The 23,358-nt window shown below is 35.3% G+C and overlaps 1 pseudogene; it reads right to left on the bottom strand.

The window, feature by feature from the left end:
- LOC138175701 (ceroid-lipofuscinosis neuronal protein 6 homolog pseudogene) overlaps positions 1 to 19,658 on the bottom strand; it is an 87,261-nt pseudogene extending 67,603 nt beyond the window's left edge.
- Between the last annotated feature and the right edge of the window lie 3,700 nt (positions 19,659 to 23,358).

Here is a 23,358-nt window from a genome sequence, read left to right on the forward strand (position 1 = left end):
AGGAAAGGAAAGGAAAGGAAAGGAAAGGAAAGGAAAGGAAAGGAAAGAAAAGAAAAGAAAAGAAACAAAGATCTAACATATTGCCAAGGTATTTATAGCAGCTATATGCATAATATGAAATAATTAAATCAAAGCATGTGCCAATTGATTGAGAAATGGTTTAATAAAGCAACAAGGGCATAACAACAATATTAACAGTAATAATAATAATAATCATAATAACAATAATTCTTTTTATTATCATAGAATTTACATAATTTATTAAGATTTATAGAGTGTTTTACAGATGTTATACCTTTTGATCCTGGCCAAATATGTGAGATAAGCATTATTGTTATTATAATTTTTTAGATGAAGATACTGAGACTGAGAGAGTTGAAGGTTAGATACCTAGTTAATGATTGAAGGAGCTTTCAGATTCTGATCTTTCTGACTCCAAACCAATACTTCACATTTTGTGTCACATAACTGCCTGCTAGATGTATATGAATATAATAGAAACTATTATGCAGTAAGAAATGATGACTATAAAGACTTCAGAGATGCCTCCAAAGATCTGTATGAATTAAAACAAAATGTAATAAACTCACCCAAAACAATGACGTACACAATGATTACACCATGGAAAATTTAAAAAGCACTAAAAGGAAACTGAACTCAGAGTAGTGGAAAATTCAGTGAAGGTCTTACACGAGAGATAATGAAATGTGTCTCATCCTTCACCACAGAGACAAAAGGGAATATTAGGACAGTATATTTTGGTACATTGTTAGACATGGTCACTTGTCTAATACCCAATGGAGGGACAAATTGTAAATTACCAATGCAAAGAAAGTGAATGAAAAAAAGACATTTACAAGAACATAATATCAGTTATTATTTTAGGTAGAATTTGATTATTTTGATAATTCCATGACTATATATTTTCACCAGTTTTATAAAAATCGTGCTACATTTTTACTAGAAATTTTTCTTCTGAGTATATTTAAATCATGATTTTAATTTTTTTCTTGCTATAATTTATTATACTTACTATTTCCCTTGTTGTGAACTATGTTAGTATACATTGAATAAATCCAACCTGGTAACAATGAGTCATTTATACATTATATTGGTGATGTTTTGCTTTTATTTTTTCATTCTTTACTTTTTTTTAATTTTAGTTTTTATCTTCACTTCCAAATTCTCTCCCACTCCTCCACTTGCTGAGAAGGCAAGAAATGTAGTACTTGTTCATATGAAATAACACAAAGCATATTTATGTATTAGCCATATTCTTGTGGAAAAAATAAGAAAAGCAAAGATAGGAAAATAATATGGTTCCATCTATACCCTTTAAGTCCATCAGTTCTCTATCTGGAAATGGATTTTTTGTATTAGTCCTTTTTTATAGCGAGTCCTCTAAAATGGTCATAGATCATTTTATTAATCAACTGCTAAGTCTTCTAAAATATTGATGTAATTGTAGATTATTCTCCTGGTTCTCCTCACTTAACTTTGTATCAATTCATATAGGTCTTTCCAGGTTTTTCTGAAACCATTCATTTCATCATTTCTTACCAAGTAAGAGTATTCTTTGACTTTCATATACCATAACTTGCTCTGCAATTCTTTAATATATGGGCATGTCCTTAGTTCCTGAATATTTGCTACCACAAAAAGAGCTGCTATAAATATTTCTGTAAAAATGGATCCTTTCTTTTTTCTGTTTTTTTTTCCCCTTGAGTTCTTTGGTGCTTAGAACAATATAGCAGTAATTCTCATGCAGAGGGTATGTGTAGCTTCATAGACCTCGACATTGTTTTCATATTATTCTCTGGAATGGTTAGACTTATTCATAGCCCCACCAACAGTACATTAATGTAAATATCTTCTTACATTCCCTTTGGCATTTGCCATTTTCTTTCTTTTTTTGTCATTTTGGCCAATTTTGTGCATGAAAGTGGTACCTCAGAGTTGACTTAAATTTTATTTATCTAATGACTACTGATTTAGCACATTTTTTCCACGTGGTTATTTATGACTTTGATTTGTTCCTCTGAAAAACTGTGTGTTCATATCCTTTGACCATTTATCAACTAGGGAATGGCTCTCATTTAAAAAAACTATAAATAAATGTGATTCAGTTTCCTAAACATTTGATACATGAGATCTTGCTTTTTTTATTTTTGGAAGGGCAATTGGGGTTAATTGACTTGCCCAAGGTCACACAGTTAGTTTTTGTGTTAAGTATCTGAGGCCAGATTTGAACTCAGTTCCTCCTGACTCCAGGACCAGTGGTCTATTCCCTGCACCACTTAGCTATGGTGGTTTTGTTTGGGCAAACCATTTTAATTGAATGTAATCAAAATTATCCATTTTATCACCCATAATCCTCTTTATCTATAGTTTTGTCATGAATTTGTATTTTCCTAATACTAAATCTGATATGCAATTTATTCCATGATCTCTAAAACTACTTATAAGATCCTTTATGTCTAAATTATTTATCCATTTTGGGTTTATTTTGGTATGTGGTATGAGATTTTGGTCTATGTTTAGTTTATTCCAGACTACTATTCAGTTTCCCCAGCAGTTTTTGTCAAATAGTAAGTTCTTATCCCTATAGCTAGTATCTTTGGGTTTATCAACAAAAGGTTACTAGGCTTATATGCTTCTGTATAATATGTATCTAATTTATTGCATTGATTAATCACTCCATTTCTTATACAATACCATTTTTTGATGATTAACATTTTGTACTATTGTTTGAGATCTTGGACTGCTAGACCCCCTTCCTTCATATTTTTCATAATTCCCTAAACATTATTGGCTTTTTGTTCCTCTAGTTGAATTTTGTTATTATTTCTTTCAGGTTACAAAATAATTCTTTGGTAGTTTAATTGTTATGGTATACTAACCCATTATTTAATCTTCATTTGAGCCTATGTCATTTTTCATATTTGCCTTTTATTATGTTTATAAAGTTTATGCTAAATATTTCTGTCTTCCTGAATTAATGAATTCTTTATGCCTCAATACATAATTAATTTTTGTAAAGGTGCCATTAATGCTAAGAAATAGCTATGTTCTCTAATGTTCCCATTAAATAATTGCTTAAAATACAACATTTTTTAAAATTCTATTTATATCCTTCATTACCTCTTCATCTCTGCAATAGTTTTATATAAGTCTGAGCCCATCATATAGGTTCCAAACCATGTGTAGGAAATAGTCATGAAAACTAGTGGTGTCACATTCAAATAGAAATGGGGACTACTGGGCTGTAGAGAAGAATCTCTTTGAGTCAATATTGGCTTAGAAAACCACATCAAACTGTTGTCTATGTTCTATTTTAAAATATTATTTTATTAAATATTTCCTGGTCACATTTTAATCAGAATTTTGCTTCACTTGGGTGTATTGTAGGTCAAAATGTAGCTGTGAGCTGTGTGTTTGACACTTCTAATGAAGAGCACAGAATCAGAATGAAGCAAGGAGCTCAGAGCAATGACATATGCATTGTCCACTCCACCTGCTATGATTTCTAGGCTTCTTATGTCTCTATACTATGGTATCTGTTATCTTTTTCCTTGTGGTCCTAATCTTATAAAATTTTCTTTTCTTTTTCCTCTTTTACCTTTAATTTTCATGTTCTTTCTTTTGATGAATTTCTTACTGTTTTGACGTAACAAAAGAGCGGTGTTTAGACACAACCTGTCACTCAGCTGTTGCCAGATGTCTTCTTCAGTATTTTCTGCAGTACATTTTACATTCACAGGAGGCTCTAAGAACCTCCATTAACTCAGGCAAAGAATAGGTAATGCAAAATGTTTCATATAGTAGGTCTAATGGGAGAAGCTTGGTGATGCAGTGCCTGAAGTCAGAAGCACTCAGCTTCCTGAATTCAAATCTAATCTCAGAGACTTACTAGCTGTGTGAACTTGGGCATATAACTCTTTTTATCAGTCTCCTCATCTGTAAAATGAACTGGAGAAGGAAATGGCAAACTACTTCCAATATCTTTGCAAATAAAATCCCAAATGGGGTCATGTTGAGGATGATATGATTAAAAAATAACTAAACAAGTAGAAGAATAAAACATAGTATCTCAGCTTTTAGGCTCAACTACTATGTAAGCCTCTATTAGATAAACCTTTTGTTTATACCAAGGATCTACAGCAGTTCCATTGCCAGCAATGGAGAAAACAGAGAGATGACTTAAGAGAGAATGAAGGCAATTTTCTTACACTTTAATGGTTGTCATACATAATGCCAGGAACCACTTCAGGACTTAAAATTTAGTTTCTCCTTCACTTCCAAGTAAAACCTACAATAATTACTTACAGAATAACTTCCCTTCTGTTGACTCAGTTCCATTTGTTACCCTCTATTCATACTATGCAACATACTACAATATTCAGATCAACTTTAGCACTTTTGAAAAGAATGTCTAGGAACCAAACAGGAAGACTAAAAACATTATCATTATCCCTTCTTACAAAAGCAACAATAATAATAAATTTCTAGAGTTCTTTATTGCTTATATCTGAATAGAACTACATATACAATATTAAAGTTTTCTTAGGAAAAGACCTAGTACAGAGATTCTAATTTGGAGACTTTTCAAAAAGTTTAGGCACAAAAAAGGAAGAAAGAGATATGGGATAGTAACTTGCAGGGATAGATAAATCAAATGAGATTTTTTTTGAGAATAAGGGAGACATAGAGACATAGGCTTTTTTGAAGGAAATAAGAGATAGCAGAGAGACAGAGACAGAGAGACAGTGACAGAGACAGAGACAGACAGAGACAGAGACACAAAGACACAGAGACACAGAGACAGAGAAATTGCAGATTACTGAAAGTAGGGATGATAGAGGTGGAGATCTGCTAACGATGAGATTAAATGTTTATCATCTGTACATGTAGAGCAATTTCTCTTTACAATTAGAAGAAATGGGGGAAAGAAGGGACAAGGACAGAAAGCATCTAAGTGATATAAGATGAAGAACAGGGGTAAAATAGGAACTCCACAATGTAATGGGAATGCAAATTTGGAAGATCTTCCCTGCCCCTAGGCTAAAATGCACCTGAAGCCTGGGGAGGGAGGCTTGTTTTTCAGTAGATACTTCTTGATTGGCCAGTGAGTCAATAAGGTTGTTACATTCTCTGAGCCAGGAGAAGGCTATATAAGCCCTGATGTGTAGCTTTGTTTTGGGACTCACTTTGAGAAGTGTTCTGTGATTTGATCTGAATTCTGGGAAGCCATTGTTGAGAGTCACCCGGCTTTGAAAAACCCAGATGTGGAAACCCAGATGTTGACTGGGTATGGATGTAATGGTTGGACAGTTTGGAAAGCTGTCTACTTGATCTGTTAATGTCTTGATAATTCTGTCTGTATATTTTGAAGTTTGGGGTGCTGACCTTTTTCCCCTGAACAAGGTAAATGATATATGTCTGACTGATTAAAGTAAGCTTGTTAACCCATTTTGAGTTGCTTTCTTTTAACAAAGCAGATCCAAGAACCTGTGGTAGCTGCAAACCCTGAGGATGCTTGGGGTGCTTGCTGCTACACACAAATGACCTTAATGTTTTTAAAAATGAAATTTCAAAGAAAGTTTCTCAGCTAAGATTTATGGGAGTAGGGAGAAAAAATGGCCTGTTTTTTTTTTTGTTTGTTTTGTTTTGCTTTCAGTAAAATATGAGACAACTTAGGAAATGTGGGGGGAATTTTTCTATACCTACCACAAATTTCATTTGTCAAATAAATTCATAGCTCTTATTTAAGAAAAATGTTTACATGGGATGTATCTATATGAAAACAAAGTGTAAATAGGAGATAATCAGTTAAAATCATAGTGATTTTTTCCTGTTCTTAGGATATGTCATATAAAATCCAAAATGAACATTTCTATCAGTACTCCCTACTGTATAAGATGGGGAAATGTGACTAGAGAATAATTCATCTCAAAAAAAATTTGGAGATTTTAGGGGTCAAAAGGCTCAATAAGATTCAACAATATGATATGGTAACCAAATGCTTATGATCCAACTGCAAATGCAAAAGAATCTTTCAATTTATCAATTGGAATTAAATCATTTCTACAATACTCTACAATGGCCAAACTTTATCTAGAGTGTTGTATTCAATTCTGGGAACTTTATTTTTTGGCCTTAATAAACTCAAGGTAATCCTGAGAGAGGGACCAGGATGATTAAGGTACAATGTGATACCTTAATAGAACTCGTTGAAGAAACCATGAATGTATAAGCAAAAGACTAGAAGACTGCATTTGGAGGGAGTAGAAGGAGGAAGAGTATATGGGAGAGGGTGGCAGAAGTTTTGAAGAATTGCTTTGTTCGAGAGAGATTAGAGTTCCTCTTTTTGGACCAGTAGGTAGAACTAGAAAAATATGGGTGGGAGATGGAAAGAGATAGGTTTATTCTAAGAAAAAATATTCCCAAACTTAGAGCTATTGGAAACGGTAATCAATGGACTTGAAGGGTAGTAGTAGATGATACCTTATAAGTGGTCTTTCTGAGTCTACTGTAGAGTACAGTCTTGGTCAGGTCAAGTTGGGGTTAGATGTTTCCTGAGGTCCCTTCCAGTTTGGAGGGTCTATGATTTGCTGATTCTATGCTTTGCTATGAGTAGTCCACCTCCTCATCTTAAACACATTCGTTTATATTCTAGAATAAAAAACACTACTTAAGTGGATTTACAAATGTATCCATTAAAAGTAAGCCAGATCAGAATGCAAATCTGATTTGGTACATTTCTTTTCTGGTTACATATGGAATACCAAGTAACTACCTTGTTCATCACCTTAAGGAAAAGGTCCAAATTCAATAAAGATAAATCTCAAAATACACTGAACCTGAGTTCTGACCTATGAGCAGATGATTAGTACTATTTCAGAAGATTTATTAAGAGAAAGAAAAAGAAAAGCACTTTAATGAATAAATATTTCAGTGAATTTAAGATCAAAATTATAGCTAGAAGCCAACTTACAGGCCATCAAATGTAGCATTTTCATTTTACAATTGAGGAAACTGAGATATGGAGCATTTATGAAACTTGTCCAGGGGCATGCAGTATATACATATCTAAGGCAAGTTTTGAACCCAGATCTTTTTGATTCTAAGTACAATTCCTTTTCCATTATGCTATACTGTCATATACATACATATATACATATACACATGTGTTTATAAATATGTGTGTGCATATGTACATGTGAATAAATACATATATGTGCATGTATATATACATATGCATGTATGCATACATGCATGTATATTTAAGACTTCTCACTAAGGACACACAGAAAATCAGAGGTGAAATCGAGACTAGAATCTTAGAACTCTCTTCTCCTACCTCAGAATATCTAATCAATAAGCCATATCAAATATACATCCACATAAGTTACATCTCAGAGTTCTGGACCTATGTACAAAGACTTGATTTGGTCCTAACCATCTAATCAAATTTCTTTTCCTCTGACTCTTTGACTTCTAAAACCTCTGCTTCACACCTCTGGATTTTAGAAAAATTAAAGCATCCCCTTCTTTTAGTACTGTCAGTTTATTATAGTATAAATTTCTCTTCTTTAAAAATGTAATCAATAGCTGTGTAGTTTCTTTAAAATAAGTTCTATCCAACAGCACAGGAATCTGTATTAACTGGATAAGGACAAAAATTCAGCATATTTTCATAAGAGAACTCTCCACCAATCCAATAACCCACTCTACCTATACACTGCATCTTTCCCCAGTTTCATCTTCAATCACAATATTCTTCATTCTTTCATTGTAATTGTCTGTGCAAGTCTCTAATTTGCTACTGTGTCCTTTCATCCATTGTTCTCTCTCTTTTCATATTATAATTTTCTACTGCTTTACCTCCTTATTATACTATTTGACCTCCTCACATTGGTCGATTAGACTCATTATGCAAGTTGGATTCATAGCAATTACTGCTTTGAGTGTTAATAATTATTTATCCTGATTTTATTAGGAATAATGGTTTGAAGTTGAATTATAGAAATGTGTGAATTGGTAATGGGCCTCATAAAACAAAGCTTCTCAAAGTATTGCCAGAAGCAAGAGTAAACAAAGCTGGCTTTTTACAAAATGCTTTGCTAAAATAAACATTTAAAGGTTGTTAAATAAAAGCACTTATAACCTTCAGCCCTATTTTTTCACCTACTGTGCCTGAAAATTGGAATTGGGAGGATGGATATATGTGAGAGTAGCCTCAACATTTTCCTCTAGATAGAAGCTGGTTTAAGAACTTAGAAACTCACTTTTTGGTTATTTGTTTTTCTCTAAATGAATGTTCCAAAACCTTAGTGTAGTACTTCAGTGATTCCTTTTAATTCCCCAGGAGATGCTAGACAAGTGACTACAACAGAGAGAAGTAGTTTGTAAGGTGACCTAAGGCCATGCTCAAAAACATGACTACCAAGAGGGTCATGGGGATATCCAGGTGCTGGACTGTTAAGTCTTGTATGTGAATAACAATTGCTCTCAAAATCAATACCATGCCCACTTGGTGACAAAGGTGATGAATTCAGGATAAAATAATATGACTGGATATAGAGCAAGTGAACCATCACATATGCCTTTCTCTCCAAATGAAGTCTTTATTATTATGGAGTCTAGTTACATCCCAGGATGCTAAGATAAATTTGTCAAGAGATACACAGTTTCCAAAAGACTAGGCTACTTTAAGAGAAGAAAGAAAAGACAAAAAAAGTCTATGAAATTGGTCCAGCACTGAACTGGATATTGGATATTGGTTAAATAGCCTGAAATGGGAAAGCAGAATTCTTTCTGTCCCTGATTTGCTGGGGGGACCTTTGTGAGATGCCTTAATATCTCTGAACCTTTGTTTTTGTTTTTGTTTTTTTTCATTTGGAAGAAGGAATTCAAGATACTGAATCATTCCTAAGAGGTAACATGTATAAAATACTTTGATGAGAGGTAACTGCATAAGGGCAAAGCATTTAATATAAATCTATAGATAGCTCCTGTCTAAGCAGTCTTCATAGAAACTGTGGGCAACCTTCAGTGAGACAGAGACAGCCTGAGGTTGTAAGGGAGGCTGATAGAATTTAAAATGATGACTGTAGACATGGAACAGAATTGCTAAAAACTCACAATATCTAATTATCATGACTCCAGTCATCAAAGGGTTGTGTAGCAAGCCAATAGCTTTCATCTAATCCTTCTTTTCAATGGCTTAACCCCCACCTACACAAAAAGAAGTAGAATAAAAGATCAGCCAGTCAATCAACAGATAATACCCACCTCCCCCACCACTAATGGAGAGTGAAATTCAAAAGAGGATTATGCAGGTGGAAGGAGAAGGCTAAAGGTTATCTGAAAGACAACCAAGAAATAAGACACAAAGGCAGGATGGTTTAAGTGTGTGGGAGATCCTGGACTGGAAAAGAAAATTACTATGGAAATACAAATTTAATTAAACCAATAAATACAGACAACTTATAGAATTAGCCCCCTTTCTTGTATTTTCTCCTTTCTATTTTGACTAGGCACATTTATCTGTCTTTTAATTTTTATATTGGAATTATCAAGGTAAATAGACATTTGAGGAATCTGGGAAGCTTCATATAGAACCCCATCAAAAGAAAAAAATCTCAACCTCTCTGAAACTGCTCTTTCTTAAATATATTTAAAATGCATAATGATAAGGATTCCTAAATTATCAGACATCATCTCCTGGTGGTCTAGTGGTTAGGATTCAGTGCTCTCACAGCTGGGGCCAGGGTTCTTTTCCTGGTCAGGGAATCCTAAATGTTAAGTTAGGGTTTAGGGGTGCTTGGGACCCCAAAATACCAACACACCATGTCCTGCTGAATGAGTTCGACTTAAGCCTTCTCTCAGCCAAAGAAAAGCAAAGTTTATTAAAGATTAGCGATAATGGGTAGACTCTTGAGCCTAAACATTTGTGACACTTGTATTGGGGAAACAGAGATATTACTAATGTGAATGACCAGGTCTCTTTCAAGATTGAATGGCTTTTCAGTTGCTAAAAAGAGAGAGGTTAGGGCAACCAAGGAAACCTGTACTTAATTCACAATGCCTAGACCCACCCTGGAAGGTATACTGGAGAAGGCATATATTTTTTTCTTCTTGTGAAACTCCAAGGTCACAGATAGCACTTTTCTTCTTTTATAATATAAATATTTTTCTGAGGTTAGACTTCTTTCTGGTCTCTTCCTCCTAAAACTCTAGCTTCAGCAACATTCAACTACCATTTACCAGGGCTCTTGTCCCTACCATGATACTCCAATCCAGGGATGGAGAAACCTGCTGCCTGGAGATAACATATGGCCCTCTTGGTCTTTGAGGGTGGCCTTCTGATTGAGTTCAAGTTTCCAGAACAAATCCTTTTATTAAAAGGCAACCACCCCTGCTCCAATCTGTTTGCTTGTTACAGGTTATGGTTTAATGACTCCAGTTGGTTTTGTTTAGTCACCATGGTAGTGCTAGTTAACTGACAAAAATATTTCAGATTTATCTCTTAATGCACTTAGAAGCCACATTTTATTTTGTTTTTCATTCATAGTCAGATAACAAATATTTATTGAAAACTGACAGGTTGTATTGATGGGGGACGGGATCCCAATGGGTTCAGCAGGAACCCTGATCTCATCCAAGACGAGAAAACCTGCAAGGGCATCTGGAAAGAACTCAGCTCAGCCTTGCTTGGAGTTAGAGTTGAGAAAGTTTATTATTAAGCCATTACAGCAGGCAAGAGTCCTTTAGGGGACCTGCCAGTAAGAGGGGCACATGCTTTTACCTTTAAAGGGTAGGGCTGCCATTGTCAGGGCTGACCTGACAGGAGGGGCCTCAGTGCATAGACAAGGGTCAGAGCTGACCAAGAGGAGCATGTGAATAGATAGTTTAGATAATATTTGGGCCAGGTCGAAAGGAGACAAAAGGCAAGGAAAAGGAGGGTGTGGGCCAGGCCTGAGAAGAAGTGAAGAGATTAAGTAAGAACAAAAGGGGTCACCAGGTGTTGCCTAGGTGGAGTGTGGGATAGGGAGAAGGGGCAGATCTCAAGGGTGGGAAAGGACAAATTGCAGTTACAGCTTCACAGACTGGTTTTACAAGTTGGTTTGACCTAGACCCCAGGTACCCCACCAGTATCAGGCCTTTGCAAGTACATGGTAAAGATTAGACACTGGCCTAACTTTTCTTATGCCCCTCCCCAAATAAAATTCTGTTGCCTAAAAGAAACTGAAAGCTTTCTTTAGAATCTCAAGAATATTTTTTTCCTAAGTCCTTTTCTGAAAGACCAGCTTATCCCACATAATATCACCTGCTTCTTTTGATTATGTCCTCTGATCTTGCCTCTACTTATAGCTTGTCTACTTATTTTTCTTAATGTGTTATTGAGCTCTTTTATCTTTAAGTCATTCATTTTCCACCTATGCCCCCAGAGTGAATTCTTTTTAAGAAATTAAAACACTTAGGAAAAGTATATCTGGCCCTAGCATTCCCCTTCCTCTCTTTTATGAGAGACTTCCCCCCGGGACCTTAATTGTTTTTTTCTTTTTCATATATTTAGAGTTCAACTTTCTTGTACTGATGTTTCTATAGTGGAAGGAGAAGGGGTGGATAGGAGCATAATACTACATGGGCCTGGGCATTTTCTTAGGGTTCTTCTGATGAAATGTGTGTCCTGTCTCAGATTGAATGACATCTGTTTTGGCATGGTCTCCTGTCATCCAACAATACAAGTCTTTGAGGAAAAATAAGCAGTTACTTCATGATCCCCAAACTCAATTCCTTAGTGATGAAGCACTAAACCAGAACACATTGCCAGAGGCTATGTCGAGTTTCACTTGTAGTGCTCTGTTGAAAATCCCTGATACAACCTATTAAATGTTCATTTGTACCATATTAATCATTACATATATTGTTTTCTTGAAAAAGTTTATTTTGCTCTGTTTTAGCTCACATGAATCATTGTCTCACTAAATTTCTCATATTAGCTCTTACTGTACTTTCTTACTATAATACTTAATGCATTCCATTACAGTCATATAACATCTATTTCTAACAGTCATTAAATAATCAATTAGTAATCAATTTGTTTCTCATTCTTTGCTACAATATAGGGTAAATATTTCAACATATATATGATGCATATGCACACACAAATATACAGACATATGTTTTACATATATATGTATATATATATGCAATGATAATAATTTCAGTTCATTTGAACCCCAATAAGGGCCATAGTCTGAACTAATCAATCAGACTGTTTTGCTTTACTCTAAAAATGCCCTTTTCTGTGTCAGCAGCTTCAAAGATCAGATAAGGTTGAATAGTGGGACTTCTCTTATCTTGGTATCATATGGGCATATGCTATCCTGCTATTGTAATTAATTTTTTAAAATTGTAAGTATCTATTATGTCCAAGGTCTTGCAATGAGTGATGAGAATACAAAAATAATTTAATTTAAAACAAAAGTCTCTCCCCCCCAAGAAGTTTATATTACATTTTGAGATAGAATATATAGAAATAGTAAACAAAAGTCAATTTAAGAAAGGAGAAACAACCAAGGTAATTTATAAAAAAGGTTTCATTGAAGAAGTATTGCCCAATATCATCCTTGAAGAAAGTTAATTATTCTTTCAGGTAGACTTTTGAATGAAGTGCCTTTCACAAATTGGGGAGATCCCATATAGAAGAATTGAAAAAGGTGATGGAATGTTAAGATCAGACATCAAAAAATACATCAGTTGGAAAGGATAGAAAAATCCACAGAGGGGAATAATATTGGAATATATCTGGAAAAGTAGCCTATAATTAGAGTTTACAAGATGTTACAGGTATGCTGAGTTTGAGATGTCTATGAAAGGTTCAGATAGAGATGTCCCCAAAGTATTTTGGTACTATGGAACTAGACTTGGGAGAGATATTAAGATCATATCCTTTTGGAATTCATCTACATTGAATTAACAAAATACATAGAGGTTGATGTGATCACTCAGAGAAAGATAGCAGAAAGCCAGGGTCTTTGTGAAAACTATAGTTGGGGGCGGGGGGATGTCATAATTAAGCAACACAGTCTTTGGAAGAATGGTAAAATGGTAAATCTGAAGAAGAAATGAATAGGAGGGAGTGGTCAGCATTTGGGAAATCAGAAGAGTTGTCATTATGAATGTGGAAAGACAAAATGATTCAACAATTAAGGGGTTGTTAATGACCTGGGATAAATAAATTTTCATTAAAAGTGAGTTTGGGTAACAAAGGACCGAATGGGAGGTGAGGAATGAATACAAGGGAACTAATATGGTCACCAACTGAGAGAAAGTAGAGTAAAAGGAAAAGAGGGCCCACAATGGAAAATGAGAAATACACCCACAGATGGAATAATGGCATTTACTCTCAGTCACAATCACTATTTTGTGTTATTTTGTTAAACTATTTAAGCAACATGTACTTTGTTTTTATTCTGCTTCTATTTTTGTTTGCTGGCTGTGCCACAAAAAAGAAAACAGTCAAAATTCAGAGGCACATTTATTGTCTCTATTCATTCCCAAAGACTTTCTAGAGAGTATTTTAGTGATTGGCAGAATCTCCTTTCTTGCTTATACTGCAGTATATATGATGTAATATTCATCTTACAAACTCCAGCATAGAGGAAAGAAAGTCAGCTCCATGGTCTAATGCCAGCCCTGCTACTTACTAACACTGTGACCTTGGACAATTCGCTTTATTTCTCTAGTCTTCAATTTCTTCATTTGTACAATGAGGTGGCTGAATGAAATGACTTTCGATGTTTTAGAAATCTACAAATGCATGTAAGTGAACATTAATCATGCCTACTGTTATCATATGAACTTCAGATTACATGATGGCTTTAGGGAGTCAATGTAGAACACGAAGTAAGTCATCCAGACACTGAGTGATAGCAGTTTATAAGTGCCTATAACTATTTTTTAGGTATTTTTTTTATTTCCAGTTTTATCTCTCCCTCTATACTTTGCCCATCCAATGAGAAAGCAAGAAAAATGATGCACATTAAACATATGTAGTCATGCACAATGTAGTACCATATTAATCATGTTCAGAAAAGAAGAAGGAGGAGGAGGAGGAGGAAAAATATATCATCTTCAAAAGGTGAATGTTTTGTTTCCTGGTTCCTAATCCTTTTCCTTAATTTATTTTTCTTTTCTTGTTGTTATATCTATCATTTCTAATACAATATTGAGTAATACACATCCTTGCTTCAACCCTGATCTTACTGGAAAGACTTCTAGTTAATCCCTATTACAGATAATGCTTGGTCTTGGCTTTAGATAGGTACAAGATATTATTTTAAGAAAGGCTCCATTCACTCCTGTGCTCACTAGTGTTTTCAAAGTAATGGACATTGTATTTTTTCAAAAGCTTTTTTTTTTGCATCTATTGGATTAATCATATGATTTTTGATGTTTTTGTTATTATTGCAATCAATTATGCTTATAGTTTTCTTCATATTGATCCAATTCTGCATTCCTCATATAAATCTAGTCTGGTCATAATTTATGAGTTTTTGTGATAGATATATATATCCTCCTTAAATAATATTTTATTTTAAAACATTCATCAATATTCATTAAGTAAATTAGTGTATAGGTTTGTCTCTCTGTTTTTGTCCTCCCTAGTTTGTGAATCAAAACCATTATCAAAACCAAAGTCATTGACTTCTTCTAAGTTTGTGCTTTGAACTTCCCTGTGATGATAGCAGCATCTTATAATCAGAATTTTCATTTATTTGCTCATTTTTCTAAGCTAATTTTTTAGTTTGGACATTATGTTAGAATTGGGCTCTGTTTACCTCTTTGGGTGGTAGTGGTGGTGGTAACTGGCTTTAGCTTCAGTATTTTGCATCCTATTTTCATGGTTATGTCTGGGGACCAATAAGTTTTAATGGTTCCAAAGCAGTATGATCCTGGGTTTGGTAAGGTAACTGCCCTGCTGGTCTGTGCTCTGGTCCTTACCAATGCAACCTTGAAACCACAATCACTCTTCTCTGCCCTAGAATTGAGACAAGGAACTAGTTACTGGGTGATGGAACAACCATATAGCACCTGAACTCAATGGTAATACAGAGATTCCCTTAAAAATTTTTTTAACCAGATGTTAGTCTCCTTACTATCCCTTAGTGCTGGGTATTTCTGATTCTAGCATTGCTGCTTCTGCTGTTGCTGCTGCTCATACCAACTCTTGTGTTTGAATTGTGTTCATTTAGATCCTGGGTTTAACTTGGCAGGTAGATTTCCAAATACTTTGTGTTGTATGTAGTTATTGAAAAGGAAATTTCCATTTCTATTTCTCTCTGCTGGGTTTTGTCAATGGTCTATAGAAATACTTGTGATTTCTCTGGGTTTCTTTTATAAGCTACAATATAGCTAAAGTTGCTAATTGTTTCAACTAGCTTTTTAGTTATTTCCCATCTGGTGCTACTTCGACCATGCCCACTCCAATCCAGTTGCTAAAGGACTTTCTGTCCGCCTGAATCTCCCTGAGCTGAAAAAAAAAATGCTCACCATGACCTCCGAAATACACACACACACACACACACACACACACACACACATACACACACACATTTTTAATTCACTTCTTTATGTACTTCCCTAATGAAATGAAAAATATTACATTCAATTTTTTAAAATTTAATTTCTGAATATTTTTCTTTCCTTGCCACCCATTCCCCATTCCTTGAAAAGACAAAAAATATGATATAATTATATTCATGAAATCTAGCAAAACATATTTCCATATTAGCCATATTGAAAAAGAAAATACATACACTGAAATGTAAAAAAAAAAAAATTTAAAAAAAGTATGCATCAGTCTCTACTCAGAGTTCATCACATTTTTCATCATAGGTCCTTTGGGATCATCTTACATCATTGTCTTGATTAGAGTAACTTAGTCTTTCACAGTTGATCATTTTTACAATATTACTGTTACTGCATACAATGTTCTCCTGCTTCTGTTCTCTTCATGTTACATTAGTTCATAAAAGTTTTCCCAAGTTTTTTTTTTCTGAAACTACCTCCACAACATAATAGTCTTCCTTCACAATCATATGCCACAACTTGTTCAGCCATTCCCCTTTTAATAAACATCTCTTCAATTTCAAATTATTTGCCAAAAAAGAGCTACTATAACTATGTTTTAAAGGAATTCTTTCCCCTTTCCTTTGACCTCTTTGGAATACAGACCTAGTTGTGATATTGCTGGCTTCAGGAGATGCAATTTCATAGCCCTTTCAGTATAGTTCCAAATTGTTCTCCAGAATGGTTAGACTAGTTCACAAATCTACCAACAATGCATTAGTATCCTGATTTTTCTACATTCCTTCCAACACTGGCCATTTTCCTTTTCTGTTATATTAGTCAATTCAATAAGAGTAAGGTGGTACCTCAGAGTTGTTTTAACTGTGTAGTTAAAGCTATGGTTTTTCGAGTAATAATGTATGACTGTGAGAGTTGGGCTATATGGAAAACTGAACGTAACAGAATCAATGTTTTCAAATTGTGGTGCTGGAGATGACATTTGAGATTCCTTTGTCAGCAAGGAGATCAAATTAGTTGATACTTTAAAAAATTAATTCAAACTATTCACTGGATAAATGAGTACCAAAGTTGAAGCTTAAATACTTGGACAAAATAATGAGAAGACAGGACTTATTTGGAAAAGACCCTGATGTTGTGAAATACTGAAGCTAAATGGAAAAAAAAGGCAAGGGTAGAGGATGAGATGGATAGAAAATATAATGGACACAATGAAAATGAACTTGGACAGATTTTAAGAGATGATGGAGGCTAGAAGGACTTGTGTGCTATGGTCAATGGGATCACTAAGAGCCAGACACAACAAAATGACTGAACAACAACAACAATAAATAGTGATTTAGAGATTTTTTTCAAGTGCTTATTGACAACTTTGATTTCTTCTTCTTAGTACTGCTTGTTAATATGTTTTGACCATTTATCAATTGGACAATGGCTTATATTTTTAAGTGGTTCATTCCTTTATATATTTGAGAAATGATGCTTTTATCAAAGAAACTTGCTTTATTTTTACAGTTTTTTATTTTCCTTCTAATTTTGGCTGCATTACTTTTCTTTGTGTAGCAACTTTCTAATTTCATGGATTCAAAATTCTTCATTTTACTTCTTATTATCTTCTTTATCTCTTGTTTGGTCATATACTCTTCACTTATCCATAGATCTGACAGGTACATTTTTCCATGCTCCCATAATTTACTTAGAATATCAACCTAAATCATTAAAAATTCGATTTCTGAATTTTCCATTTTGACCTTATCTTAAAATGGAGTTTGAGATGTTTGCCTCTGCCCAGTTTCTCCCAGACTGTTTTCTAGTTTTCTTAGAAATTTTTGTCAAATGGTGAGTTTTTACTACAAAGGCCTGGATCTACAGATATATCAAGCACTAGAATACTATGGTCCTTTACTACTGTGTGCTATACATCTAATCTAGTCTACTGATTAACTACCATAATTTAAAATATTAACAAATTGTTTTCATGATTATCCCTTCTGTAATAAAGATTGAAATCCATCCTTCCCTTTAATCCCATAACAGTCCCTTTGGACCCCTTAATAAGTTTTTTTTTTTTTTTTATCATCAGATTAGTTAATTTATATCCACAACCTCTATCTATGTATATCCCATTTAAAGGTCACAATAATAATATAAATTTCAGTATTGATAGTTATCAGCTTCTCATATAGGAATGTAAACTGTTTGCTCTTATTGTATCAAAAGTTATGTGCATGTGTGGGTGAGTGTGTGTGTGTGTGTGTACATGTGTGTATATGTGAGTGTGTGTTTTCCTTGCTTACCTTCTTGTGTCTTTCCTGAGTCTCATAATTGGAGATCAAATTTTCCATTGAGCTCTGGCTTTTTCATCAGGAAAGTCTGGAAGTCCCTTATTTAATTAAATGACCATCTCCTTGCCTGAAAGGTTATACTCAGTTTTGCTGGGTAGTTAATCCTTGGTTGCAGTCCTAGCTCTTTTGTCTTATGAAATATCAAATTCCAATCCCTCTGATCTTTTTAGGAAGTTGCTAGGTCCTGTGTAATCCTGACTGTGGTTCCACTATATTTGAATTATTTCTTTTTGGTTGCTTGCAATATTTTCCCCTTAATCTTGTAATACTGGAATTTGGTTACTTCTATTTCTTGGAGGAAATCGGTTCTTTCAGGAGGAAACTAGTGAATTCTTTCAATAACTATTTTACCTACTGATTCTAGGATTTCAAGACAGTTTTCTTTGATAATCTCTTGGAGGATGTTGTCCAGTCTGCTTTTTTCATCCTGTCTTTCCAGTAGACCAGTAATTCTTAAGTTATCTCCCCTGGATCTGTTTTCCAGGTCACTTGTTTTTCCAGTGAGATATTTTACACTTTCTTCTAATTTTTCAATCTTTGTGTTTTGTTTGATTGACTCTTGGTGCATCATAGAGTCCTGAGCTTCAATTTGACTGATTCTAATTTTTACTGAATTATTTTCTTCAGTTAGTTCTTGAAGGTCCTTTTTTAGGGAGGTATTTTCTCCAATTAATTCACAAATTTTACTTTTTAAGGATTTGTTTTCTTCAGTGAAACTTTTTTTCCAATTTGGTCACTGTGGATTTAAATTTATCTTTTACCTCCCTAATTTGGCTTTTAAAATCTTTCTTGAGCTCCTCCAAAAGTGCTTTTTGGGCTTGAGAACAGTTCATATTTCTATCTGTCGTCTCAGGTGTGGACACAGAATCCATGGTGTCTCCTGAAAGTGATTCTTCTTATTCAGAATAATTGAACTATATTGTCTTTGGTCTTGCCTTTGCAACTTGCTTCTGGCCACTGTAATTGCCTATTTCCTGTCCTTTAAAGTGTATGTCTGCTCCTGGGGTACAGAGGGCTCTGGCCCAAGCTTCTCAGGCTGGGAGCCATGTGCCTGCTTGCTGGCTTTGTGTCCTGTAACTGCTGGGTGTTTATATTGAGGCCAAGGTCAGGACTCTCAGTGTTTCAGCTGAGTTACCCTGAGTCTCACAGAGTAATCTGTCTGGGACGGGTGGTCTGGCCACTTCAGATTTCTGCCTCTATGCCCCTGGGCTACAGTTCAGACAGGCTTTTGCTGGTCAAGTGAGGTGGGTCTTATTGTGAGCCCTCCTGCTCTTCTCTTCAGACTTCTTACTGCCTCAGTTACACCCTTTCTCAGTGACTCCCAAGTCTGAGGCTATTTCTGCTATTCTAGGATTTTACCCTGGGTGGGAGTTGACTTTGCCATCCTGGCCCCTGGAAAATCAGGCAGGTGATTTTTAAACTTCCATGCTGGAGCTTTCTCTTACCCAGCTCTGATGGATCCTCCTGTCCTGTGGTGAGACAGGCCCTGTGCTGTCTCTTACCCAGCTCCAGTGGATCCTCCTGTCTCTTGGTGAGAAGCTGGTGAAACAGCTGCAAATCGCCCATGGGGTGGGTGAGTCTGTTGGCTGGGCTCCTTCTCACTCCGCTGTAGTCCACTCTCCAGTCTGTGGTTGGCAATCCCTGTGTACTCTGCACTCTCCCTGACCCGACCCACGTGGGTACTTTTCTGGGCTGGATTCTACCAAGCTCCATCTTGCAGTGGATCCTGACCCTCCAAAATCCATTCAGATTCACTTTTTAAAGTTTAGTGACGGGATTCACAGAGGAGCTTAAAATGTTACTGCTTCCCTTCTGCCATCTTGGCTCCACCCTTTGGAGATAATCTCTTATTTTCTCATTTTTTCCATAGTTTTCTCTGACTTTATATTCTGAGATTTTTGTCCAATTGAACGTTTATCATGTACTTTCTGACTTCAGAAGGCTGGGCTAATTGAGATAATACAGGGTTTAGATTAGACATGATCTCTTCACATATCGGCCAACATTTCCTTAATTCCCAGTTCATAGATAACTTGAAATAAAAAAAAAAATTATGAAATAAAAGTACCTACTTTTTGTAGTGCCTTCACAAAATTTGTTTCATTAACATAAGCTGTTTTTATTGTCTGTGTCTATCATGATTAGGTGTAATATACTTTCATGGTGAGGCCTGACAGTTTCTCTAGGGCTGTTTCAAATTCTAAATATTCCCTAATGTTCACTTCATAATTCTTTTCTGCCAGTATTAATTGGCATAAATTTTAGGCCACGGGCAATCAAACAGCTCTGTCTATGATGTATTTTATCACCTTTGATGCATCAGTCTCTACACAAATATGAGCAATTGGGGTATTGTAACAACAGGATTTTCATGGTTGTCTTCTTCAAGATCCTGGATGACCTGTTAGCACAATCACATAGCCAAAGCAGTTGAGTAGAGGGAGCAGGAAGACAGGAGCTGCAGCCAATAGCCATAATGAGGGCACAAGCCTCTCTAGATCTCTGAGCCTGCCTGAAGGCAAGAGATAAAAGTAGAAAGTGGTAGAACCTATGAGCTGGTATTAGTTAAAGACTATCCTCACTGAACAGCAGTTGTGGAGCTATTTGCCTTAGATGGGGAATAAAAGATACATTGCTAGGACAATTACAGAGGCAAACTGATTGATCTTTGGGGACAAGAAGACAACAGCTCTGGCCAGCAGCCTTGATACTATCTTCACTGCCCCTCTGAAACTGCCTGTAAATAGGAAATAAAAACAGGAAGTGCCAAATCCTCTGCCTTGGTGTTTGCTATATGCTGCCATCTTATACTATGGCCACAGAATTAGGTATCTGGGTAGAAAATCAGGTACCACCCTTTATATGGTAGAACAATGATGGCTTTCAAGATCAGTTTTTCCTTTGGTGGTTTTTTTTTTGTATATTATTTCTTCCCCTGTTTAGTGTGTAACCTCAGAGGAGTATTTTGTGTGGGCTCTGCTGAGAGCTATCCCATATCCTAGACAAACAAAACACTAAATCAGGATTTGGGAAATGGTGTTTCTATCATAAGGTCATCAACACTTCTTTATCCCTTCTCTGCCTTTTTAGATGCTAGTGTCACATGTTAAAGGTCTCTAAACCTCTTGTTTATTAACCAAATTAAACCAAATCCTCTTCTTTTTAAGTCAGACAAGAAGCTCCATAGTCTATAAGTAATTTAGACTAATTTGACTCTAGAATTTTACACACCCAGAAAGTGCTAGAAGGTTTGGGTTAGGCCTACATAGTTTTTAGCCTATCTGACTATAGGATTGTATCAGCAATGCCATATTCACAATGCCTATGGAGATTACAAATATGCTGATATAATAATTCATCACAAAATACATCATGCTTGCCATATGGGGGAATAAGCTGGAAAATTTATTAAGATACCAAAAGACTGAGTCCCAAAACCAGAAGGTGAAAGCGATCAGAGTAGTTATGACATTGGCACAGGTAGATAAAGTAGAAAGCACCCACATTTTCAAGCCTTTAAAACAGAACAGGCTACCTCAGGCAAAGGTCCTCCTCTCCCCACTCACAGCAACCACCCAGCGTCCGGGAAGCGCTCCCAGCAGCTCCGGCCCCTGGCAGTCCTCAGCAGGAGTCCTTAGCAGAAATTCTGGCAAACTCAAAAAGGGCTTCACGCTGCCGCTGCCTCTGCTGCTGCTGCCACCGTCGCCATCACTGCCAGCCACCACAGGAACTCCAGCTTGGCTTCCGCTTCCTCTTTCTCCTCCCTTCCTGCTACGTCAGCAAGTCCAACGGGGCATGGAAGATCTTTAAATCCCATAACCCTTACAAAGATGAACACTAAAAGTGTCCCTTGAGTTTAATAGAAGTCATATTTTTTTTCCATCTTGCAATACAAACTTGTAATAGAACAATGGCATTCACATTTATCACACTTGAGAGATATAGTCTTGTTCATGGTAGGAAATAATAAGGTTTATCACCAAAGTAGTTAACAGTACATTAGTCCATGAGATCTACAAAAACCAAATACTCAGGCATTAAGCATCCTGAATGGTATGATCTGTTATGTAAACACTGACATCTTGTATAATAAGCCATTTATTCCTCCCAAACTGAATTCTAATATAATTGTAGTATCCACATTTTACTAAGTTGATGTGAATCAAAGATCCCTGGATCCTATTTAGGATCCCTGAAATCAAGGACAGCAGATAACTTTTGGTTACCATTATAGGTGACTGTTGTCCATGTAAGTTATGTATATGACCATAAAGGTTTGTCTAAATTTGGTTCATGGAAAGTCTTTGAAAAGTTATTTCTGAAATCTCTCCAGGAGTGACTTTGATTTCTGCTTAAAGGATTTCAAGAGAAGGATCGAAGAGCACTGCTGTTTTGTTCTCTGAGAAAAGATATTAGACTATAATTTAATCTCTCTTATCATCCTTCCTAAATATTGCTAATCTATGGAAAAAACATTTTTTATTAAGTTTAAACTGCTTTTTTGGTCCCTCTCTCTTAAAGAAAAAGGAGTATCCCAAATTTATACCCACACGATTAGTCCCTTCTAACCAAATTCTAGTTACATAAAGGACGTCCTATCACAATTAATAAATAGGACATAAACTCAATTATCCAAGCAGATAGCAAACAAAAATCAAAGAAGTTATATAAGGAAGTGATATAGAATATATCAGAATTTTTTAAAAAAATAATATAACAGACAGAATAAAATACACATAGAGTGAATGATTGATCCCATGGTATGAGATATTTTAGTCAATTAAATATGTAATATCAGCCAAGGAGAATTTCTCCAAATTATTCAGGAAAGCAATTTGGAAATTGGAGACACCTTGAAGCAAAGCATCTTTTACATGGCTATCTTTTATAGAATCTATTTTCCATTTTTATGGATTTCTCCTTGAAAAGTGTCTGATACTACAAATGTCTGCTCTCAAAGCAGGAAGGAAGAATTATGTCTACCCCTCCCCCCCAAGCTATCAAAACAATTCTGTTGTTTGTATAGGAACAAAGCATTGAATCATCATTGTCTAACCTATGAAGAGACTCATGCAAATGTTAAAAGGATTATACTATTATTTCATTAAACTCCTAGTAACTGATAGAAGGACAGAGTTCTCACCACTTACAGGACAGAAAAAACACACATTGATGACACTGAAGTCTCAAATTCCACTTAAACATTCAATTGAATAAGTACATTAAAACTTTCATATCTCTTTTAACTATTTAATCAGTTTTCTAGAATCTATTACCTCCCTCTGCACTATTTCACTTGGTATTTTTATCAGTTCCAATATCATCTCTATGTTGAAAATTCTCAGATGAACTTAATCAACCTTAATGTCACTATTGACTTTTAGTTTTGCATTTTGACTTGCCTACTAGATGT

Source organism: Petaurus breviceps, unplaced genomic scaffold (assembly GCF_028583685.1).
Source record: "Petaurus breviceps papuanus isolate PSGF00001 unplaced genomic scaffold, PetGlider_PUasm1.0 79, whole genome shotgun sequence".
In the NCBI taxonomy this organism is placed as follows: Eukaryota; Metazoa; Chordata; class Mammalia; order Diprotodontia; family Petauridae; genus Petaurus; species Petaurus breviceps.